Source organism: Lissotriton helveticus, chromosome 7 (genome assembly GCF_964261635.1).
Source record: "Lissotriton helveticus chromosome 7, aLisHel1.1, whole genome shotgun sequence".
In the NCBI taxonomy this organism is placed as follows: domain Eukaryota; kingdom Metazoa; phylum Chordata; class Amphibia; order Caudata; family Salamandridae; genus Lissotriton; species Lissotriton helveticus.
Window position 1 is genome coordinate 1,888,225,155 of NC_136068.1, and position 26,069 is coordinate 1,888,251,223.

A 26,069-nucleotide genomic window follows, 5' to 3' on the forward strand; every position below is an offset into this window, starting at 1 on the left:
TACCTCATCCAGTCACTCCCTTCTGGTGCCAGTAGAGTGCCCCTCCCTTCACTAGGAATATGACTCCAGAGATTAGTTTCCCAGTCTTCCTAAGGCAACTTGGAGATTTCAATGGGTTTCAAACCATCTTTCTATGGTGTCTCCCACCAAAAAGTCAGATACCAGACTCTTGGATATGTGGACCATCTTGTCAGAAGAAACTGCAGAAATGCTGCCACCATCTTGACTCAGCCCTCCTGGCTTTTATGTCTAGGTCCCTCAAGCTTAGTTACCGAGCCAACATCATTTACTTTTCCCTCATATCCAATATTTTCTCCTACATCGTCAGCCTTTTCTCCTCGGATGCATTTGTCTTTTGCTCTGCCTCTATTTTGAGCTTAGCCAGCTCCAATTTAAAATGTCTCTCCTACCCCATCCTTCAGCTCCTTTGGAGACAGCCTTTAGATGTACACTTCTCTCTGCCTTGGGGGAACATCTCTTTTTGATGGTTGTTGGCCCCTACCCCAAAGGTAGTCCCAGATTCTCCACTGATTCCTGGTTCAGCTCCTCATTATCCTCTGTTTCCTCATTCACTGATGTGGTCTCATGTGCTGCATCCCTTGCTTCTATCCAGGCCCTTAGCACCTTTTGGAGCTCCACCTTCTTGGTAAAGCATTTGGTAGAAAGCTCAAACCATTTGCAAAATTCCTTGAGCTAGTAGCATTGAACTTACAGGACCTAGGCACTTACAGTGCACTTTATTAGGGACTTTAAGTAAATTAAATATGCCAATTTTGGATAAGTCAATGCTGCATTGATTAGAATACAGAGCACAAGCACTTTAGCACTCGTTACCAGTCCACGGATGACAGGTCATAGACCTTGAAACTGAGAACCACCAACAGCAATTGCAAGTGAATTGAAAGGAAATGGCGCACCAGCAAGGAACCCACGGACCTAAGTCATATCCAAGGACATCCCTCGACCAATACAATCAAATCCTGTAGAATACTAAAAAGAAAGCCATAGTTGACATCTTCAAAGCCAGTATCAATGACAGCAAAGAACTCTTCAACATCGTCAGAGAGTTCTCCTACTCCCCAGCCATTGAACACATCTTCACCCCTTCCTGGGAACTCTGCAGCTCCCTGAGCCTTCCTCCACAACAAGATCTCCACCATTTACAAGAACTTTAAACCCGCATCAGCCTGGAGCCCTGCTCGTTGGTGGGGGAAGTAGGGGAGGTACTTTGTGAACCACTGCCTGGCCGTCACTGTTGGCTGGGCTCTCCTGCTGCCGCCGAAGCGCTAGAACACCGGAGCTCGGCCGCAGTGTCTGGGGAGACCGGCCCGGGGGAACTACAATCCCCAGCGTCCTTTGCGGCAGGATGCCGCTCTGACCCGCGCCAGGAGGCGCATAAATTCAAGGCTACCCCCGGTGGAGCGGGGGACATACCCGCATCAGCCCGGAGCCCTGCTCGTTGTTGGGGGAAGTTGGGGAGGTACTTTGTGAACCACTGCCTGGCCGTCACTGTTGGCTGGGGTCTCCTGCTGCCGCCGAAGCGCTAGAACACCTGAGCTTGGCCGCAGTGTCTGGGGAGACCGGCCCGGGGGAACTACAATCCCCAGCGTCCTTTGTGGCAGGAAGCCGCTCTGACCCGCGCCAGGAGGCGCATAAATTCAAGGCTACCCCCGGTGGAGCGGGGACATACCCGCATCAGCCTGGAGCCCTGCTCGTTGTTGGGGGAAGTTGGGGAGGTACTTTGTGAACCACTGCCTGGCCGTCACTGTTGGCTGGGGTCTCCTGCTGCCGCCAAAGCGCTAGAACACCTGAGCTCGGCCGCAGTGTCTGGGGAGACCGGCCTGGGGGAACTACAATCCCCAGCGTCCTTTGCGGCAGGAAGCCGCTATGACCCACGCCAGGAGGCGTATAAATTCAAGGCTACCCCCCGCGTCGCGGGATCGCGCGCGGGTCGGCGCTGGGAGAAGCCCGGGACAAGGGCGGGGCCATCTGCGGCCATCAAAGGCCAGAGGAGGCCGGGACGGGGCACCCCCCTTTTGATTTGAACTACGGAAGGAAGTAAAACAAAGACAAAAGGTACAGATACTCATTGACATACCCCAGTTTGTTACAGGTCCCTCCAAAGTGTCACCATTGCTGAACTTATTCTTCCGTGGTTGCATTTGAACCAGTTCTAATTTATATAAACCACTTCGCTATGACCCGCAAGAAGGATATCAGAGATACTCCCTCCCAGAGAGCTTAAGGGAACAATGGACTACTTCATAAAGAGGGCAACTCTGCCCATTTCCAGTGAACTAGAGAGAATAGAACGATCCCCCATCATGGATAGTCCTTCCAGTATATGTTCTCTTGCACAGACTGCCGATGCAGCATCAGATATATCATTGCTGGAGGAACTAAATAAAATATGCAAATCCACGTACGCCCTTGTGGAATTGGGAATCGTGCAAATTAGTGCCCCTGTTTGCACTATAGCAACTATTAGTCCCCAGCCCTGTAGCCAATTCCAACTAACTGAAAGCTCCCAGGGTACTCCCCTTCTTGCACGACTAAAGGTAAACTCCAAATCAAAAGTACCACCACAGGTCTCTTCTACTAAAAGGAAGAGAGATGGGGTTAAACAAATGGGGAGTCAAGCAAAGCAACAAAAACTAAACCCAAATCCCCCACTGCTCAACACTCCCAGTACTGCCACCCCTAAAACACCTACTCAGGCTTCTTTATTGGCCTTGATCGAAAACATGATGAAAACTTTAATATCACCCCTGATTGAAAAAATGATCAGTTTAGGGGATAGGCTCACGGGTGTCGAGGAAGCAAATAAGGCCAACTCCCCACTCATAAAAACTCTGGCAGGATCCTCTCAGCCACAGCGCCCAACCTCCACAGAAATTCCTAAAACTACCATACAAAGGAAGATCACCCTTAACCAATTAGTAACCCCACAAAAGACAACTTTAAACTCCTCGAAAGCAGGCCCAACAGCACGGAGCTCTTACTCTAGAGTAGGGCCGAACAAAGCATCTATAATACATAAGGGCTTAGTGGCTAACACTGAGAATATGCCATACAACACCAATCTCCTACATTTGCCACCGGAGGCCGCTCCTTTTGTGTGCGTCCTCTCGGGAGTACCAGAACTCACTAAGGGGAAAAACGAAAGACAACAGGACCTAAGAAACAAGGTCATGTTCTGGCTAACTAAGAATAGACCTCTGCCATCCAACATCGATGGTACCATACTAAGTGTTAGAAGGGTGGGCTGGCTAGGACCTCTTCAAAAGGACATCGCAGGCGATTTGGTACTCGTAAAATTTAGGAGTAAATACGTCGTCCCACATCTTCAATCACGGCAGCCACAAATAGGAGATGGTCCTATATCCACTTGGAGCCTAAGTGAATTCTACCCCAGAACATTATATGTCTCGTCCCCATGTCTAAAAGCACAGAGCAATTAGATTACGGGTAGAAGTGGTTTTGCATCGAGTGGTTACACCATCCCCACCTTTAATCAATTCAACCCACTTTTGGGTCTAACTCTGATGGATTAAAATGTACGGACATAGACACTATCCATATGGGAATTCTAAAAAGCTTTGTTTTTTAATAGTTTGTGACTATGAAATTACATGTTTTTATTTTTTTTTTAATGAAATTTTCGGTTATTTTATTTTCTTGTGAATGTAATATTATGTGTTATGCTTTTATGGTTATATTTCTAACCGAATAAAGTACTTTGGAATTGAATTGAACCCCAAGCAACTGCTGCCAACACCCTCAGCCTCCTCACTCTCGCAGATGCAAACTCTGACCGCCAAAACATGAGAGCTATCACCACTCAAAACACTTTTCTTCTCCCCTTTTCTCCAAAGTCCTCGAAAAAGTCATCAACCACCAACTGACAGAACATCTGGAGAACAACAACATTCTGGATACTACCCAATCTCGACAGCACCAAAACCTCTCTGATCTCTGATACTGCATGGTTAATCAGACTGTTTGTCCTGGTGTTTTGCTGGTTTTTGACTAGTCTCACTGTGATCCTGCTAATCAGGACCCCAGTCTATCTGCTTTCTCCTTTAAAGTGTTATACCTGTACTTTGGTACACTCCAGATTAGATTCTGGGGTACCCGTATCAGTCCCTAGTCTATGGTACACATGTACCTATGGCATAGGTACCCCAGAGGCCTCCCTTGGGCTGAAGCATGTAGTATACCACCCATAAGAGACGATGCAAAATAGAACTACAGATCTGCTACGGCAACCTGTGTAAGCTGGTGCTTGCACCACTTACTTTAGATATAGGTTCATTATATCTATTGGTCATTACACTTAAAACTTATAAGTCACTCCTATAGCAGGCCTTAACAAACCTGAAAGCAGGGTGCTGAGTTTTATGTGTGAGGGTGCCCCTGCATGAGTAGAGCCCCTCTGCAGCCTCCGGAGACCATTGTCCTGGGTTGTCCGTGACTCAGCCGGAAATATAGGTAGAGGTGCATCATAAACTGCCACAAATGCTATCTCTAAAGTGGCTGCATAGAAAAAATATTGTGTTTGGTATCAAACACCTTGGAATCATACCTCCACAACAGTAATGGGTATGGGAGGTGTGATTCCACCGTTCTGAGGTGAGCTCCCTGGGGTCACTGGTCTGTCCGGTGCCAGCCTTCTTGACCCGGTCAGCACAAATGGATGCTGCCGACCAGAGACACATTTCTGACCTTCTGCTGCTGAGCAGGGGAAGGCAGCACAATAGGCATCCTGTCACAGGATTTAGGGCCATATTCACAAGGAACTATTGCCGAATTAACGGCACTTAATCGCAGCCATGATTATTATAAAGTAAATCAGACGAAGGCAGATTCATTTCTTCTTTATTCACGGCCTCCACAGCTCCAGCAGAATATCAGGACACTTCAGTTATTCTCTCCTCAAGACAGTCCACTCCTCAACATTCTACAGAAGCCTCCAGGGGTCAGAACGTTCCAAGGGGTAGGAAAGGGAGGGGTGGAGGAAGATACCAAGTACCATATAACCTTCAGGTATAAAACACATATCTTAACCATTGTAGGGCCAGCTAACAGCCCAATCTTAATAATAGGAATTTAGCAATCTATAATAAGCATCTGAATACACTGTGGATAGTACTTATATAGTAACTTGTAACATGTAAATAATTACAAATAGATTATAACACATCTTCCCTCCTAACAAAAATGCAAAGAGATATAATCGTCTGCAACAAGCATTAATACATCCTATAGTCCTTGTGCCAATTAGGCGCCTTGGTAACTCTCTTCGTGTGCATCCCTTGGTAAGTGGTTTTCCTCAAGCTCCCTTGTGCAGGGGTTTCTGGTTCATGATACCTTGCCAAACGGTCCATGCTCCAGTTCTGTCCACTCTCCAATGTTACTGTGTTGTTTTTAACTTCTACAATCTTTTTGGCCTTTAAATATTTGGACTCAAAATTTCCAGTAATGTTCGGTCTCCTTACCTTTACCAACTCTCCAAACGCCCAATTTTGTGCTTTGCATCCATGTCTTGTATCGTACTGTTCTTCATACTTGGCTTGATGAGATTCTATTTTCCCTTTTGCTTCTTCGACCGAATGCTCCACCTCCTATCCATGAAGGGAAGAATTTGGTACTCGGCTTCCTTCTTCTGAGGGAACAGAAAGGAGATATTTCTGTGACTGTGTTTGGAGTTGTGTGAAATGCCCATAATAGTTCTCTGATTGACTTTTCTACAGGAACATTATTGGCACATGCTAACTGGATGTTCTCCTTAATCATTCTATTCACTCTCTCGATCATGCCATTGCCCGCGGACAGTACAGTGCTGTTTTAAGATGTTTAATCTTGAGCTTCTCCAAGAATTCTGACATAGCTGATGACGTAAGCTGCACTCCATTATCGGTGACCAATTCGGAGGGAATACCTTCATTCTAATAATGATCCGGTAGTGATGTCATTGACCATTTTAGTCACCACCCAGTGTGAATGGAAGTCAGTCAAAGTGAAAATGAAGCGTTTATTCACCCCTGATCTGTTGATCGGGCCTATGATATCCAGTGCCAATTTGTCCCATGGTTTACTCGGGATTGCCACCGGTGATAATGGGACCTTCTGAATTTGTTTGGATTCATCACTGTTGGCGCAAGCGCAGCAGTTTTTCACCTTGCTCTCCACCCATGAATCCATGCCAGGAAACCAATAATGTTCCCTGAGTCTGTTCTTCGTGAGGCTTGTCCCCAAATGTCCTTCATGGACCAGATCGATGAGTTTGTCTATTAAGATCTTTGGGGGTATTATCTTGTCCCTTCTCCAGAGCAAATCATTATTGAGACTAATTTCATGTTTTACTTCCCAGTACTTACTCAATTCATCATCGACATCTTTGCGACTCTCAGGCCACCCATTGACAGTCAGATCTTTCAATTTGCAGATAGTTAGGTCATTGTTCATGCTTACAGCCCACTCCTCCTTGCTAATAGTGCTTGAGTGTACCTGTAAAATTGGGAATTCTTGAACCTCAAACTGTTCCACCTTATCCAAAGGTGCTCTTGATAGGAAGTCTGCTGCCTTGTTATGGTCACCGGCAACAAACTCCACTTTGAAGACAAAACTTTCCAACCCTAACACCCATTTGGCAATCCTAGGTGTGCAGCTGGTAGCCCCCTTACAACTGAAAATGTACATCAAAGGTTTGTGATCCGTTCGGACGGTGAATTTGATGCCCCATAGGTAAAACTTGAAATGTCTCACGGCCCAGAAACAGGTCAGGGCTTCCTTTTCTATCACCGAATAGTTCTTTTCGGCACTGGTCAGGGTGCGAGAGGCGAATGCCACTATTCTTTCTTTGCCTGCAATGATTTGAGACAGGGTAGCACCTAACCCTTTGTTACTTGCGTCCGTGGTGAGTATAGTTTTTCTTGAGGGATCAAAGTTGCACAGGTATGGGGCATTAAGAATAGCTAACTTGATGGCCTGGAAAGCATTCTGGTGTACCTCTAACCATTTGAATTGGGCATGACTCTTTGTGAGATCTCTGAGATCTCCAGCAATGTCCGCAAACTTTTTAGCATACTTTGCCATATACTCCGCTAGTCCCAAGAAAGACACTAACTCTTGCTTGTTTGTGGGGGCTTGGGCTTTTTCTATAGCCTCCAGGAGGCTGAGTTTAGGACGGAAACCTTCTTTGGATATAGAATGTCCCAAGTAATCTACAGATTCCAAACCGATCTTGCACTTTTTGTCATTGAGGGTGAGACCTGCATCTTTAAATTTTCTAAGAACTGACCTGAGATACGTATCATGTTCCTCGCTGGTGGCACCATATATTAAAACATCGTCTTGGAAGCATATAGTGTGAGGGATTCCTTCCAAGATATGTTTCATGATCTTTTGAAATACCGCAGCCGCGGAAGCCAACCCAAATGGCATACGGAGAAACATAAAGGAGCCCAAAGGAGTGGTGAAAGAGGTAAGTTCTCTTGACTCAGGGTGAAGCTCCACCTGGTGGTAAGCACTTGATAAGTCTAGGACACTAAAACACCTTGCCTCCCCCATGGTGCTCAATGCTTCGTGGATGCGGGGAAGTGGGAACCTTTCCACTATAATACTGTCATTAAGATCTCTGAGGACTATGCATAATCTTATAACATTACTATCGGCTTTCTTAGCAATAACTACTGGAGAAACCCATGCACTGCAGTCTACAGGCCTGATAACTCCCAGTTTTTGCAGTCTGTCTAGCTCCTCCTTTATAGGTTCGCCCATCAAGTGTGGAATAGGCCTAGTCTTGTGGGTGATGGGTTTCGCGTTGGGCTTTAATTTAATCTTGTGTTGGAAGTTTAAGGAGCCCCAATTCAGATGAAAATACCTCCGGAAAATCCTTTATCCACTTGTCGCACGAATTAGGCGAGTCCATGGAAAGAACTTGCTCATGGCTGTTGGGATTGAGTATTATGCCCAGCTCTTTTTGGTGTTGCCACCCCAGTAGGTTGGAACCTTCCTCTACAACGTAAACTTTCCCTAGGATGGACCGGTCTTTAAAGGTGATGTGGGAGTTCAACATACCCTTGACAGGAATAAGTCCTTTAGTGTAGCTAGGTGGCTTGATATCCGCTCCCAACAGATCCTTCTCATCACATATGTTAGTATTTTTACAGTCAGTTATATTTATCAATGTGAATGGGGAACACGAATCTGCATACATTTTGATCAACTTGCCTTCAATACTGACCTCACATTGGGGATACTCTACGTGATTAACCTCTTCTGACTCCTTTATTTGGAACACAATCTTGTTAATGGACTGTACTTTTTTCTCTTGGGGACTGGAAGGGGAAAAATACTTTGGACTAGGACTATGGCAAAGCCTAGATAAATGGCCTTTTTTATTACATTTCCTGCACATCGCTGAAAAAGCTGGACATGTAGGGTTATTGGCCAGATGATTATTGCTGCCACAACGGAATCACTTGAGTTTGTTGGTAGCAGCGGGTTTGCATTTCTCAGCTTGGTAGTGTTTTTCCCCTTTGATCTTTAATACTTCCCCCTCCTCTGATGCTTCCTCTATTTCAGATACCAAATTACTCTCAGTATTGGTGTGTTCCCCTTGAATAGATTTGGGTCTAATTTCTTTTATGCATTTAGCTGCATGCTCAATGGATTTGGCTATTTCAATAGCTTCCTCGAGGTCAGGTTGTTTTTGGAGTAGTTTCTCTTGAATTCTACAATTAATAGTGCATCTCACTATTTGGTCTCTTATGAGAGAATCATTAAGATCCTCAAATTGGCAATGAGTATTTAGACCCCTCAAAACCGCCACATAGCTGGCAATACTTTCATCTTTTCCCTGGGCTCTACAAAAAAATTGTGGCGCTCAAGAACAATGTTAATTTTGTCCCCAAAATGCAACTCCAACTTAATTAATGATACTTCATAAACATTAGTTGCCTCTTCCAATTCTGGTTCAGGCAATGTGTCGAATATCTTCCTGCCCCGGTTGCCTAGATTGTGAAGGAGGACATGTTGCCTTCTAAAAGCACTGAATTTCTCCCCCCCACCACAATTAAATATGACTCGAACACTCTCACCCATTCCTTCCATGGCATGTTGGGTTCCCCACACTCGTTTAAAAAAGGCGTGGGTTGTGACATATTAGATGCAGCCATAGTGGTGCTAAAACGTTACACTAGGATATTACAATGATACTTCCAGGAGATATGATACATGTACTATAGCAATAACACCAAAAGAAATTCTTTCATCACATGTTATTACAGCATTAATACCAAAATGAGTAAAACACACCTGTAAGAAAAGGAAAAACTAAATCAGGCTGTAAAGCAGCATTGCATACCAGATTAAGTAAATAACCTTACGATTTCTATGACAAGAATTGCATAATGTCACTGTATAAAGGTTTTTATAAGAAGGCTGGTAGTATTACATATATTCTTGCCCGTGGTACCACATAGCTGTGCCTGTCAGCGTGAAAGATGCTAATAATCTTAACAAACTCACTCAGACAGGCTTAATTTTGAGTGAACTGCTATGCCTGTCAGCGTGATGGACATAGAATGAATAGCTGACAAGCGCTGGAAACTTAAAACTGTGTCTGTCAGCGTTAATAATTTAAAACAGCACATATTAATATTCAGACCGGCTTGATTATGAATAAACAGCTGTGCCTGTCAGCGTGAAGGACTAGAAAAGCCATAAAACTTTGGCCATGCAGGCTTGTAATCAATTCAAAAGGCTGAGCCTGTCAGCGAGTAGGACGTAGGCCGCAGAAATCTCCTCAAGACACTCTCAGGCAAGGGTTAAATGAATTGCTGCTTGCTATGTTGTTCAACCTCTGGAGACTGAAAATCAGAGCGCTGGAAGTTATGTGGTATACTGCCCTCTAGCGCTTGAAACGCAACACCGCGCACACCTCAGCTGAGGGGAAGAGCAGCTGACAGGGAAGCAGGCTCTCGTCACAGCGCAGGAAGACCTCAAAAGTTCCGTGGAGAAAGTTCAAGAGGGGTCAATTTTTAGGCTTCCAGGAGTAAAAGATATTAAATCCAAGTGGCACTTTCAGCACGAGCATTACAGCCTTGTAAAACTGACAGGGATATAATTGGTTTATCCGGCGCTCACAGCTCACCTCATGAGCCTCCTTTCGCTCTGCTAAACCACATGTAGACATCTCATAAATCACCCCGCTGAGGCTCACAGCCGAGCCACCTTCGCGCTCGGCTAAACGTGATGCCAGACTCCTTTTATGTTCTCAGTCTGCGCACCCCACACAAGCTTCTCTTCACGCTTGGCTGGACACTTGTCAATATTCATTAGCTGCATTCATTCAGTTGCACACCTCCGAAAAGATAGGAACTTTTATAAGGGGGGACCCAGGGAGAGCCGTGCGCGAGCCGGTCTCTCCCTGGGTAGGTTCGCGCAGACGGAGTGGCCACAGGTGAGGTTGATTAGGGAGAGAGACCGAGGCTATATTTAGGGCCAGGGCAGGGTTTAGAGAGGGCTTTTCGGCGGGAGGCGGACAGCGGAGTTTGTTTTGCGGAGGTGGGGTGGGGCTCGCCTAGTCCTTTCCGGTAGTGCCCCCCCCCCTTGCGGCTGTCGCTTCTGGTGTCCCTGGTTGGGGGCGCGCGTCCTTGCAGGACGGCGGCTGGAGGCGTGGCTTAGGCGGTCTCTGCCTGCCTGTCTATGCCGTCGACTCGACGGACGGCGCTGCTGCCATGCCCCATGAGCTGGTAAGTGGGGGGGCCGGGTGCAAGTTGGTTGGTGATGCCCCTGCGCTGTCGGGCGCTCCTCCAGAGGTCTGTTCTGCCCCCCCCTCGGGGGCGGGGAGGCCTCTGGGGGGTGTCTGGTGTGTGGCGGGGGGCGGTCCTTTGGGCGGGCTGTTCTGTGGGTGGGTGGGTGGGGCGGAGCGAGCGAGCCCTGTCGTTGTGAGCAGCTTTCCCTTCACTGTTTCCCACCTCCCAATGCCCCTGCGTCACTTCACTGTTTCCCACCTCCCAATGCCCTGCTTCACGGTTTGTCTTGGTCCTGGCCGGGGTTTTTGCTCCGGCCATTCAGTGTATTTCAGGACTTCTGTTGTGTCTCCTTTCCGCCCTTGGTATTTGGTATTTGTCTGTGGGAGGGCCCTTTCGTGTGGAGAATTTCTAGTGTCCATGCCCCCCCCTTTTGCTGTGTTTGGTGCTCTTTTGTACTGTGCACTCGTCTTTGTTCTCTTGTGACATGCTGTTTGCTGCCTCTTATCTTTGTTTTTCGATACTGGCTCAGGTGCCAGCATTGCCTACGTACGTGGGTTCTTGTGTTTGAGTGTATTCCATTTCATGCGGTGTTCTACTGCTACTTGTCCTTGGTACGCTTTTGGGAACCTGCACATGTCATTTTCTTCCTGCACTGTTTGCTACTTCTTGTATTTTGTTTGCCCACGATTGACACTTTCGCCTCATGTACTGTACCTTTTGTTTTGTGATTTGTCCTTTTCTCATTTTCAGCTGTTCCTATGGTAGAGCGCTCTGACACCTTGGGGTAGGGTCCGCGCTCTATAACCACGCATAAATAAATAAAGGTAACCTCTGTTTTCCCAGCTGGCTTGGTTGTGGGGCATGGGGGGGGGGGATTTGCCGCTTCAGGGTGAGCCTCTTCCGTTGGGAGGGGTGGTAGGGGCTGCCTTTTTGGCCGCCTGCGGTGCCGTTGTCAGTTTCTTTGTGAAGACATTGCGGACTGCGCATGAGGCGGTTCGGCCTGGGGAGGTGGCTCAGGAGAGGGATCTGGAGCGGATTCCTCTTCCGGGGTGTGAGGCGCAGTGCGCAATGAGGATTTTATGGCATTTTTTCGGACATTGTTGCAGTTGCCTACAGGTTTGGGGGGTTGGTGGTGGGTGTGGCAATATGGGGAGAGTCTCCCCGTCAGAGCTTTCGATCTATTGATTGGGGATGGGGCTGTTGGTGAGCAAGTTGCTCTTATGACGCTGCCGGTGCGGCAAGCTGATGTGCATGCTGCGTCTGGAGGGGACGCCACCGCCGTTCCGCATGGGCGGACAGGGGATGCTACTACACCTATGGTGCATGACGAAGGGGACAAGAACATGTACTACAAATTACCATATACAGGAATTGGTTCAGTCTGAGGCGGGGGGGGTACAGGAGGGGGATCTGGAGCGGATTTCCCTTCTGGGGTGTGAGGCGCAGTGCGCAATGCCGATATTTTTCTGGCACTTTCACGATGGTGGGAGTGGAAACTGGCCCAGGGGCAGGGGTTTATGCTGGGCATGCAGATGACCTGATTATGGTTGTTTATGATGATGATCTGGAGGGGGGTGCATTACGAGAAGTGGAAGTTCCGCTTGTGACAGTCATGACTCGGAGGGGAGTTTTGGGGCATTCTGGTTCACTTAGTCTTTTGCAGGAGTCTCGTGCGGACCATGCACAGGCAGGTTTTTTGCGGAGTCTCGTGCGGACCACGCAACGGCACGTTTTTGCAAGAGTCTCGTGCGGACCACGCAACGGCACGTTTTTTGCAAGAGTCTCGTGCGGACCACGCAACGGCACGTTTTTTTGCGGGAGTCTAGTGCGGACCACGCAAAGGCACGTGTTTCATAGTTTTCTCTTCGTCCAGCTAAGCCGCGACAAGGGGACCCTGTGGTGTTTCGACGGACATTGGTTGACAAGGGGAGAGTCTCCCAGTTATGTGTACTTGTTGGGACTGGGGATGAGCATGTTGGGGAGCAAGTTGCTATTACACCGCTGCCTGTGCGGCGCGCTGTTGTGAATGGTACGTCTCGAGGGGATGATGCCGCCATTTTACATGAGCGGACAGGGGACTCTGATCACCACAAGGCCCAGGAGGGAGAGGATACGCTAAACCGTATGCAATGGCCTTCTTCAGGTATTGGTATGCCCTTGGTTTCTCACTTGTCAGGCAACACAAAAATCCAGGATTTGGTATCATGCTGTTGTTGATGTGTCACCTGACAGTACGGTAGGTATAAACATGTGTTCACAATGTGGGGTAGGCATCCTTTCGCATACTGCTTCCTGGGACAGATTTTTGGATTTCAAGGGGGGGGGGACAAGGGGGCAGAGGCCATTTCTTTGGGTTGTCCCGAAGTGCTCCTACTCCTTTCCAGGTGACGGTCTTGGAACAGTGGTTTCAGGATTTCTCTGGACTTTGATGCAGCAGTGCGCTTGTTATGGGGCTTCGCGGTAGGTTTCACGATTGGTTACAGGGGACCCGGCAGGGTAGGGGTCGGATGACTTGCACTCCGCATACAAGAGTCCCCAGGTTGTGGGGAATGACTTGGAACTTGACCTTGTTGGCATTTGCATCTTCTGGGTGGGGTGCTGGTGCGCTGCACGTTGGCCTGTTCCCTGCAGCGTCAGGGTCGCAGTGTTGTATTTTTAGAGTTGTTCCGTTTGCTGGTGGCCCTGTACATCTGAGGCGCGGAATTCCAGAACAGGACTGGGTTCTTCCATGTTGATAATTTGGCATTTGTGGAATTGGTTCCCGGGCGAGGAGCAAGGGATTTGTGCGTGCTGCAGCTGTTGTGTGCTTTCCGTTGCGGTGACTGCAGCTGCATATTGTTGTCAAAGCGCGACATATTCCGGGGACCCCTCATTACACTTGGTGGACACCGGTTTTTCGCACACCACTATCCTGGTTCCATGGCCGGGTTTTCTTTTTATGGGCAGCTTAGGTGGAGGAGGGATCCTATGGGGGGTGTTTTTCGGTTGAACAGGTTTTTTGAATGTTTTGGGTAGACTACAGGCTGGTTCTAAGCGGCTGCGGCAGCCTGTCCTTTTGCCTTACTTCGGCGCATGTTGTCCTGGTTGCCTTCTTGCTGTTCTGATGATTTTGAGTGCGTTCTGTTTCGGTTCTGTTTTGTATGGTTCTTTTTGGGGCGTTTTGAGCTTCCGAACTCGGGTTTGCATCGGGTCGGGCATGTCCAGTACAGAGGTATTTGTGGAGGGGTATGGATTGCGCCTTTGGCTCAGTGTCTGAGATGGATCAGCTGGGTGGGATACGCGGATTTTCCTGGGGAGGAGTGGTTTTGGAATGGGAGGTTTTTCTGGATTCCTCTGTTTTAGGCCGGGAGTTCATTTTGCTGTGAGGATGCCAGCCCGATTTTTTGTTGCCCAGTTGTTGACTGTTTTCAGGTAGGTACTTTTGGGGTTGGGGTTGACTCCTTTCCACTTTAGCACTCATTTCTTTTAGGCTTGGGGCGGTTCTGAGGCTGCAAGTTTGGGGGGGGGGATTGGTCTCAGATATGCGGCATTGGGTGATGGAGGTCGAGATGCTGTGAGAAGTTTGTCGGTCGGTGGTGCACCTTCTTTTGTTGATATGTGTTTTTTATCCTCGGTCCTTTTGCACAGGATGGTCACAGTTACACGGAGGGTTTGGTTTGTTGGTCGCTCCTTGCAATGGGCCGCAATCCCTGCAGAATGCCATACTTGGTGGGAGGTCTCTTGGTCTCAGCAGTTCACGCATGACTGTATTGGCATGGTAATTGGGGACTGTGTTGGGGGGACTGTTTCATTTTTGTCTCTGCTCTGTGAGGGAGGGGGGGGGGGTTCCGCCAGTCTTGCTAGAACTTCACTGGGTGAAAATGATCTAGTTTTCTCTATCTGGTCTGTCTTTGTTAAGAATGCTGCAGATGGATCCGGACGTCATCAAGGACGCCTGGGCGAGCACCATGGTGATCTGGACGACATTTGTGACACGTTTCCACTGGAATGAAGCTCTACGTCGCACAGCTGTGGGCAGAGCGGGGGACACTGAACAACTCTATGCAACTGTTTTGTAATGGCATGATGTTTTCATTTGGGCTCCTCCTCACTTACAGGTTTCTGAGCGTCACTTGTTTCATGAGGATGGGGTTCACCTTTATCAGATGGGTCAGTCCTTCTCTATTTTGGTATTGCGGGGTTTGATCACGAAAGTTCTGGATGTGCAGTTGTGGTGTTCTCGGGCGTTGTTTATTTTACTGTTTTGGTGGCGCAGGAAAACTCTAAAGGTTTTCCTGGGTGGCGGTTTTTAGTGGGGGGTGGGCAGCCTGGAGCGGGTTGGTCCATCCTCAAAGGGCAGGTAAAGGACAGGAGGGGATAGTACAGGATTCAGTTGCCTGGGTTTGTTAGGTTTTATTTGGTGGGGGGTTGACTTCTTATCATGGTTGCTCAGTGAGCTGAAGGATTTGAGTATTATTAAATAAATAATCGAAATATGTTGAGATGTTTTGCCTACATCTGTCTTAATAAAGTGGCCTTTCTTGCTTACCAAGAAGTTGTGGACAGTGAGTTCTTGCGCGAGGGGGGACCCAGGGAGAGCCGTGCGCGAGCCGGTCTCTCCCTGGGTAGGTTCGCGCAGACGGAGTGGCCACAGGTGAGGTTGATTAGGGAGAGAGACCAAGGCTATATTTAGGGCCAGGGCAGGGTTTAGAGAGGGCTTTTCGGCGGGAGGCGGACAGCGGAGTTTGTTTTGCCCCACCCACCCTCCCCTCTTTTTTGTTTTTAGGCCTTTTTTCTTGCGATTGTGCTTTAGATAATTTTTTTTTGTTAGGTTTGCCACGATAAGACAGGTTGTAATCTTTTATTTGTAGGCGGTTTTTAGTGGTGGGTGGGCAGCCTGGAGCGGGTTGGTCCATCCTCAAAGGGCAGGTAAAGGACAGGAGGGGATAGTACAGGATTCAGTTGCCTGGGTTTGTTAGGTTTTATTTGGTGGGGGGTTGACTTCTTATCAGGGTTGCTCAGTGAGCTGAAGGATTTGAGTATTATTAAATAAATAATCGAAATATGTTGAGATGTTTTGCCTACACCTGTCTTAATAAAGTGGCCTTTCTTGCTTACCAAGAAGTTGTGGACAGTGAGTTCTTGCGCGAAGATGACCCTCGAACTGAAATCCAAGCCTTTCACTTCAGGCACTGTATTGCAGTCCCTCTCGTAATAAGCTCCGGTTTTCACCACGATAAAATACCAGGATGTTTATTTTGTAAAGAGAGGCTTCCCTAAATAGCTTTTAACAGCTGGTGTTTCCTTCACGTACGGCTACACGCGAAGAAGAGTAAATGGTTACCAAACTGCAGGCGCATTAGTACAAGACTCCCTTCACGCTCGGCTACACAAGGAGATTATAATGCCATTAAAAGTTCTTAAAGCGCACGCTCTTCTTCACAAAGGATGGTGATTATAATTTTAATGACCCACGATAAGAAATACCAATCCTTCCACGCTCCAACGCATCAACTACAAGGATATTTTCATAGCCTTTAAATAAACTAAAGACAGTCTTTTCCTCTATGCCGTTTTCTTAATATAATTTCATTGTAGTGCGCTGCATTTGTAGATGTGAAGATAACATATGTCCTTGAAGGAGATGAATTGTCCGATGTCTTGATTATAAAAATACCTTAACTTTGCGGGCCCCAAGGTTTAGCTGGTGGATCACACAAGAGGGAAGGATGGCCGTTCTGCTCCCACACGCAGACCAGACGTCGCCAGTATTATGAAGTAAATCAGACGAAGGCAGAATAATTTTGTCTTTATTCACGGCCTCCACAGCTCCAGCAGAATATCAGGACACTTCAGTTATTCTCTCCTCAAGACAGTCCACTCCTCAACATTCTACAGAAGCCTCCAGGGGTCAGAACGTTCCAAGGGGTAGGAAAGGGAGGGGCGGAGGAAGATACCAAGTAACATATAACCTTCAGGTATAAAACACATATCTTAACCATTGTAGGGCCAGCTAACAGCCCAATCTTAATAATAGGAATTTAGCAATCTATAATAAGCATCTGAATACACTGTGGATAGTACTTATATAGTAACTTGTAACATGTAAATAATTACTAATAGATTATAACAATGATACATTTACCTCCCTATTCAAAAGCTTGTACTAACAGCCCACAGCACCAGTTTACCCGTGATTGGAGCCGCAAAAAACATGGCCACCGAGGCTCCACCAACTATCGCTAATGAGATGCAAAGTGGGTGTTCCCGTGCCGAAAGCCGCAACCACACCACTCCCCAACATTCTCAACAACCAGACAGATCGGCGATAAAAACACAAAACAGGCGATAAGGCGCGTTAGCAGCAGAAAATCTACACCTGCTCTGACCTGGTGTTAAGTCGGATGGCAGTCAGCACCACAAAAGTGAGACCAGCCCAGGGCCACATGGGAAGTGCAACAGATGTCAAGGAGCCATCCATCATGCGGCCCAGAAATCCAAGACGGCCACAACACCCACCAACACCACCCCAGGAACCCACCCCACACCCAGAACAGCCCCAGACAACCACAGAGGCAGCGATGACAAAGACAGCGTAACGCCAGGAAGCGTACCAGCTGCCCAGACCCAACCTCTGACAATGTCACCGTCCACCACAGGCTGAAAGGGACAACCATCTTAACCATTATCGCCCAAAAGGCCAAAGGCACTAACACAGCGGACAACCAACATCCCACCCCACATCAAGCTGTGGACCTGGCTGCACCTGTTGGCCCCTGGCACCCCCCAACCAATACCCGCCAGAGTCACAGGAGTCTCACTGCCAGCCACATCCAAGTTCCTCACACCTGTCCTGGATATCACCATCAACTTGGTACCCCAGTCCCCATACGTCCAATAGAATGAGCATGTCATGCAGGAGACCAAGCTAGGATCATTCATCATAGCAGGATGCACGCACCTGTTGGGTGCAATCCACAGCACACATGTCCCACCTGTGCCCCCTGGTGACACAGCACACAATCACCACAACAGAAAGCACATGTCCCACCCCAATGTGCAGGCAACAACAGAACACAGTGGAACCTCCAACAATGTTGCCTTCAAATACACAGCCAGTGTGCATGATTCCTCCATCCTTTCGACAGTCCAGCAGCAAATAGTGTCGCGAGGATGGCACAAACGGAAATGCACAGCCCCTTGGCAAGTCCCAAAAGAACACCCCACTCACCTCAACTCCACAAATCACAAATCACAACTTTGGCAACGCACATGTCACAAAATCACAACCAACATGCACAACAACATGCCCACCCACCAGACACGACAGAACAACTCACAATGGTTACCAGGCCAAGCCATTAACATGAGCTGTCAACGGCATGGCACCTCAGCCACACAACAGCCGATTGTGGGGAGAAGTGGCAAACAGACATGTGTGATGGATGCAGTAGTACCATGATTGGTAAAGTACACAATGCCAAGAGTGTCGGAGATGTTCTGGACAGACTTCAGTATGCAGCACACACCCATATCCATGGTGACATACACTCTGGTGTATGGAGTGCAGTGAACAGTGGACGCAACCATGTCACCAAAGCCAGTGGGGGACTTCAAGGAAATCTTGCTGGTTACGCCCCCGCTTAGCGTGACCTGAGTGGGATAGCCTGGCGTACTCTACACCAGCGTAGCGGTGTGAATAAGTAGCAGGTAGCCCTGGCCGTGGTCCTCTTCTAGAAAGCCAAATGTCTCTGCCAGGGCGCGCCTCTCACTCGGCCACAAGGCTGATGCCGAACTCTAGAGCGGAGTTGCCTGCAATGCTGTGCGCCTGCCGGACCACAAACCCGTCAGGCCCGCCTCTGCTCAGCAAGGCCTCACTGATCACTTGCCAACACCGTTGTGTGTCAAAGAGAGCCCACCATGTTCCGGCTCAACCTCCAGGAAGAGTCCTGCGACCTTAGCAGCCTCCTCAGACCATCATGGCCTCCACAACACTGGCCCGCTTGAGTCCTTTTTTGTTGACGTACTCTACTGCCGCCTCAGGCCTACTCCTCGGCCCAGTAGGTCGCATGTGTGAAACTGTGTCCTGAGTCATGAATGGCAGTGACACCAAATCCGGGCCACCGGCAACTGTACCAGACTCACTTCGATCAGTGAGACATAGTTCCATATGGTCTTCTTGTGACACTAACCCTGTTCAACGCCAGCCGGCGACACATGGTGCCACTAACCCTGTTCAATGGCAGCCGGCAACACGTGGTGCAAGTGAACCTGAACTACACAGGCCGGTGGGGCCAGCCAACCTATGCCGGCAACACTCGGTGAATGGGCTGTGCTGACTGCTGCCTCAGGCCTACACTACGGTCAGGTAGGTCACACATTTGAAACAGAACATCGGACATTCAAAAGGCAGAATACATGTCATCACCTGCACGGAGAGGCGTAAGAGCATGATGCTTTGTAGTCCGGAGGGAACAAGATCATAGTTTCTGAGGTGTTCGAACACTACCGACAACTGCCCTTGTGTTAATTAGTTTTTGCCGCGCCAGCCAATGACATGTGGCTGTGGGCCGCTGCTGACAGCTGTCTCCAGCGTACACTGTGGTCCAGTCGGTCACAGAGTTCGTATCAGAATGCTGGCGTCATCGCAGACAGCATTCCCTCATCCCGGTGCCACTAAGTCTGTTGCCCGACAATCATGGCCATTCTCTGGTCGAACTTTGGTGGCATCAGAGCCTATGGACTAGGGGGCAGTTTTCATCCTCATGTAGCTGATACTTAATTGGTGGTGGCAATGAGGCTATTGCATTCCACTCCTCCATATGCTGCTTCTGAATACAATTAAACCTTTCGGAGTCATGCCCAGGAGGACACCTTCAACTGTTTCCCGATACCCTCCGCAACATACACCTCAGACATTGATGGTGACACGCTCAGGTTGCATGGCCCATCTGACTGCAGAGCAAGTCACCGTCGCTTGGCTGGGTGCCTGTGCCGGCCGCTGTGCGTCCGGGGCCACTAACACTGTACTGATCAGGTCCGGGACCCCTCCTTCTGAGATATTGGATGGCCCATGAAGCTTTGGCCTTGGGGTCATTAACGCCATTTCTCTGTGGCACTGCGCTGTAGGCAGCCCCGTGCCCAACAGCGTCCGACCAGGGCTCACACACCAAATCGAGTCCTGACCGGCCCGGATGTGACATCACCGCAGGAGGCACATGCCACCACCGCAAGGACCACCTCCAACAGCCATCTTCCAGAGTCGAAAATGGGGGTCCAGACAGACTTGCGGAGTTGCTCAGACCTGTCGTCGATACCATCATCGGCCTGATAACCTGCTCAGCACTCCAGATACCAGTGACCCAGTGCACTGCAGGCCATTGTCTGTTACTGATTGAGTTATGAGCTGTGGAGAGGTTGCGCAGCTATGTCACCTCAAGACGTTCATGGGGAAGATGATTCAGGTATGACACACCCCACTGCATCTGCATCCGGTGTCTGTCTGAGGGACACTACCTGAGACGTTTTCTTCACATGGGCGCGCGTCTCTAGTGTCCCATCCCCAGTGCACTGCAACTCATAGACACTTCTGTTTGCATGTTGGCTGTCCTCTGGACTTTCTCCGGCCTCCTCCATGTCGCTCAACAGTTGACTCGTTTATGCATGTGTTTTCTGTTTCTGTTGCATTTGTGTCTAATGTTCAAGTGGATGCCAGCACCAGGCATTCTGTGTAGAATGGCTTACACACATCCCACACACATCCAGCACAGGCGTCACTTTACACGTGGCCGGAGCTGGGCGCATGTGCCTGTAGCCAGTTCAACATGGTATCTGTGTGTGTTCCTGTGGTCTTGTTGTATGCATGAGGGCCCTGGGCCCAACTCCACTACATTGTGCTGTGTACATCGAATGCAGACGTGTCACCGCAGGCAGCGGGTTGGAACTTGGACATGTAGCTTTGTCGTCACCCACTCAATTCACAAGGGGAGTGGCCAGGGCCGTCGTACATAGGGCCAAAATGGGTGTGTGACTGGAATTTTAGTGCCCCTGCCTGTGGTTCTGTACTCTGAATGTGCAACTGCATGTGTCTCTATGGCAGTGTGGGTACCCTTAGTAGGGAGTTGGTGGCCCCTGAAGGGAGATGGACACCTACGTATGTGTCCTGGTTCACATTTCATGGGTTCAGCCCCAACTCACACCTATTGGGCCACCTCCTTTTGGCATGCAGGGTCATGGTATTCGGGTGCGATGTGTGGGTGGGTGAAGTATCATGACCCAGCTGTGCTTGCGGATGCTTCCTGCTGTGTGGTCTGTTGCAGGCTGGGTGTTCTCCTCTGAGTAGCTTGGCTGTCGGGGTCCTGGTGGGGGGTTTGCTGGGATATCCAGGTGCTGTTGTAGGGCATCAGTGTCACTGGTGTGGTTGTCTTCTCTGGCATCCCTGATGTATTGTAATTTGTGCTCTGCTGAAGGTGTTGTGTGCCCCTCTGCGATGTGAAGGGGAGGTGACTTTTGGCTTTGTGTTGACATATATGTTGGTGCATTGTGCAGGTTTGCATGCAGACTGTATGGCAATGTACATTGTGACTGTTTGGAGAGCTGGATTCTTCTGCGGGACAGTGTACATTTGGTCTACATGACGGATGTGATGTTGTACGCGTACATTTCCATTTCACAGTTCCCGGCTCCGTCAGATGTAGTAGGCATGTTTCTGTGCATGTGCGGAGCCAGTTGTGTCCTCTGTTCTGCAGTGTCGGCTATGCATGTTGTTCCTCATTGTCATCAATGTGGGTGTGCTGTTTGTGCTATGTGGGTGTGCTGCAGTGTACCAAGGGGATCGGGCACATGGACCTGGGTGGTTGTGGGTGTGCAGTGTGCTACACCTTGTTCTGCCTGTATACCATTTTGCCCACTCCCCTCATCCCCCCATTCCCTGTTGATGTTGTGTCACGTCTTCTCGAGCTGTGTCCATACTCCCTACTCCTTGCACGGTCTACACACTGATGACTGTGGCCTGGGTTTCCTTATGCTCCTCCGATGTTGCTGCACTGCCACCTCCTGTCACTGTTGATGCCTTCCTGTTGGCAGCGGGTTTGTGCCTGGTTTAGTTAGTCAAGTCATGCCAGCGCCTATTGGCTTCATGGGCCGTCCGACTCCAATTCAGGTGGTTTGCTAGTGGGTCAGTTGCTGGTAGTGTTCTGTCGCCTCCGAAGGCACTGGTCTAGTTTTCCTGCTGTCTGCATCTCGTCTTCCTATCCCTCTCCTCCTTGGCCTTCCCCGACCCAGGGGTTTCTTGCTGGTAGTCTGTGGGGGTAGTGGGGTTCGGGTTGGCCCCTTTGCTGTGTCAGGGTGCATCCATGTTGCTACACACTTTGAATTGTATTTTGTGTATTTTTTTCTGTTGTTTGTATAGGCCAGAGTTCTGCCACACGTGTGGGATTTGCAGGCCTGTGGCTGGTTTTAGCTACTTTTTGTACTTCGGTTGGCCTCATTGCATGTTTTTTTTCCGTTCGCGTATCGCATTTACGCGGCGTGGCATTGATTTTGACGTGGACTTTTGGCGCATTATATGATGACACTCGCATGCTACTGCCTTGTTGTGAATTCCACATTGGCACATGGTTATTTCCCCTTTATAGGCTGCGATATTGAAAGTTGTGTTACTCAGTAGTTATCACACTTTGTAAATGTAATGTAAATGTAAATAATTCTTATAAAGCGCGGCTTACACCGGACGGTTTCTTGGCGCTGTTCACTCAATTAGAAAAAGGCGTGGAGGGGAGATAAGAGGAGCTTATGTATAAAAGCTGCGGAAGAGGTGGGTTTTGAGGAGGGACCTAAAGTGAGGGTAGGAAGGAGAGAGTCTGAGTTCCAGCGGGAGTGAGTTCCAGAATGAGGGAGCCAGGGAAGAGAATCTAAGACCTCCGTGATTTTTGCGCCTGAACCTTGGTGTCTGGAGGAGCGCATGATAAGAAGATCGGAGGTGCCTGGATGGAACGTAGGGGTGCAGAAGAGAGGAGATGAAGGAGGGACCGATGCAGGCCAGAGATTTATGGGTCAAACAGCCTAGTTTGAACTTGCAACGCTCCGATACGGGGAGCCAATGAAGGGCTTTGAGCAAGGGGCGGACGTGGTGATGTTTGGGTTGATGGTAGATCAGGCGGGCTGCCTGATTCTGTATCAGCTGTAGTCTTTTAATTTGATATTGTGGGATGCCTGCATACAGGGCGTTAGCATAGTTAATCCGGGAGATGACTAATGCAAGCAGTGCCAAAGTGAGGGCTTCAGTGGTCAAGAAATGAGCTATTTTCCGGATCTTCCTAAGCTGGAAAAAACAGGAGGACACAGTGGCACTCACCTGGTGCTTCATAGAGAGATCCTGGGAGATGTAGACTCCCAAGCTTTTCACCTTGTCAGCAGGGCAAGGAGAAGGGCAAAGGGAGAGGGGCCAGAAGGCTCCGGGTGGAGTGGAATTCCAGGGGTTAGATGGGCCTCCGACAAGAACAAGCTCTGTCTTGTCGGGATTAGGTTTAAGATGGTGGGCGCCCATCCAATTACTGATGTGGCAGAGGGTGGACTGAAAGTCTTGGGCCGCTTCGTCTGAGGAATCGAGGTTGAAGACAAGCTGAATGTCGTCTGCATAATTAAATGCAGTGACATTCCTTCCCCGGAGGGAGCGGATCAGGGGGGTGAGGTACAGGTTGAAAAGGAGCGGTGACAAGGATGAACCCTGCGGAAAGCCGCAGGTGAGCTTCATCCTGTCAGCCGAGAACAGGGAGAGTCGGACAGATTGATGGCGGTTCGTCAGAAAGGAACGGACCCAACTAAGGGCCGTCCCACTGATGCCCGCCTCTTTGACACGGTCGACCAAGATGGTGTGGTCGACCGTGTCAAAGGCCGCCGACAGGTCCAGAAGAATCAGGGCTTGGCTAGTATTGGAGTCGGCGCCTCTACGAAGTTCCTCCATGACAGAGAGGATGACCGCCTCCGTCGAATGGGCGGGTCTAAACTCGGCTTGCTGGGAGTCTAGGAAGTTGGAAACTTCAATAACAGAGCTGAGGACGCTGGTCACATATTTATTTATTTATTTATTTTATAGCATTTGTAAGGCGCGCAGCTACCCACAAAGGGTTTCCCGGCGCCAAGAACGCAAAGCACTCAGATATCACTGGGGAGAGAACAGACAAAGCAATTATTTATTAAAACGCCACGTTTTTATGCTCTTTCTAAAATTCACATAGCTTTCCTCCTTGCGAATGTGAAAGGGCAGTGTGTTCCACAGCACTGGCCCCAGGTAGGAGAAAGATCTCCCGCCTATTCTGGCTCTTTTAAACCTTGGTACTGCAAAGTTTGCCGCTGTACCTGAACGCAGATTACGGTTTGGGAGGTAGGGCTTAGCAAGGGCCTGAAGATATTTGGGGGCAGTGCCGGCTTTGATTTTTAATAAGTAGCTCAAGGCTTTGAAACGAATACGGTTCTCGACCTTAAGCCAATGCAGATCCTTGAGATGTTGGGTGATCCTAGCAGATCTGGGGATTTTACAAAGCAGTCTAGCCGCAGCGTTCTGCACTAGTTGCAGACGCTTTATCACTGTCTTATTTGAGCCCAGGTATAAGATGTATATGTATAATAAGTATATGACTCAAGTACCTTACTCAAGTAAGGGAGAAGGGAGATGGGACGGAAGTTACCCATAACCGCGGGGTCAGCGTTGTTTTTTTTTTAGTATGGGAACCACCTCAGCATTCTTAAACTGGCAGGGGACCTCACAGAGCAGGAGAGAATTGTTCAAAAGGGCCAGCGGAGGGGCAGGGTAAGCCGAAAAGGCAGCACGGAGAATTGCCGGAAGGCAACAGTCCGTGGGGGAGCCAGATGAGACTTTGTTCAGCAAAGAGAGAAAATCTCCTTCTGGTATGGGGGGAAGCTGGGTCAGGGAATGGGGATTAAAAGAGGGAATGACCTCTGTGAGGGACGACGCCGGGGATCCAGAGGAAATACTGTTTTTAATTTTACTAATTTTATCTATAAAAAATAGGTTAAGGGAGTCACAAAGTGCCTGGAAGGAAGGGGTTTGATAGTCACCCTATCCGGGTGTGAAAGCTCCTCCACAATGGCAAAAATTTCTTTAGATTTTTGCGCGGAATTAAGAATTTTTGTAGAGAAGTAAGCAGTTTTGGCGGCTGAGATTGCCTGTTTGTATTCTCCAGATAGTTTTAAAAAGTGTAGTCTTTCTGAGGGGTCATAGTTTCTACGCCAGCGACGCTCGGCTTGGCGGAGTCCTAGTTTTAAAGATTTAAGGCTATCTGAGAACCATCGGTGTGCGTCATGGGGACGCTTAGTTCTAATTAACTTAAGGGGGGCGACCTTGTCGCTCGCGGACTCTAGCCATTTGACGAGTGCGGCTTCCTGGGAGTCTATGGCACCGGGGCTGGGCAGGACCGAAGAGGTTAAGGAGGTAAAAAATTGATCGAGGTCTGCTTGGTTCCAGTTACGGGCCAGAAGGCTAGGGCCTCGGCAGCGGGGGGGCGGTGGAGGGACCAGAAGAAGAAAGGAGATAAGGGAGTGGTCCAACCAGTGGCAAGGTGAGATCGTGAGCGACTTGATTTCAAGATTGTAGGTCCATACCTGGTCTAGGATGTGGCCCTTGGAATGAGTAGCTGTGTGGACGTGTTGGAGGCCATTAAGCCCACTTAAAATATCGGTGAAAGCCAAGGAGTGGGGGCTTTCGTGTACGTCTGACGGCCAGTAGTTGAAGTCTCCCAGGAGTTTGGAGTTGTTGATTGTGAGCTGAGAGAGTAGGTCACCAAAGAGAGAGGGGAAGTTGGGCATGGGTTGGGGGGGACGATATACCAGGACGCAGGTGAGGGGGGACACCGAGGATTCGAATCTGATTGCCAGGCAGTCGACCTGGGGAATGGTGAGTAGGGAAAGGGAGGTGAACCTAAGGGAGAGTTTGATAATGGCGGCTACACCACCACCAGGTTTCCCAGCTGGCCGGTTGGTTTGGAGAATGTAATACCCAGGTGGAAGGGCTGCCAAGATGTCCGGGGAGGAATCCTCATTCAGCCAGGTCTCCGTTAAGAGTAGAATGTCAGGTCGGTCTGAGTCCAAGAGGTGGCGTATGTCAAGTTGGTGGCCGACTAACGACCGGGTGTTAAGGTATGTGATTGCTAATTCCATACTAGCAGGTGCCTGAGCGGACAACGGTTTAGAAGGGGGGGAGGTGGCTGTGTGCTCGGGGATGAGGAAGGACGGGAGAGTCCTAAACTCTGGAAAAGTACTGCGGGCTTGGGAAATGCCTAGTTGTTTTAATTTTAAGTGGCTGGTAGA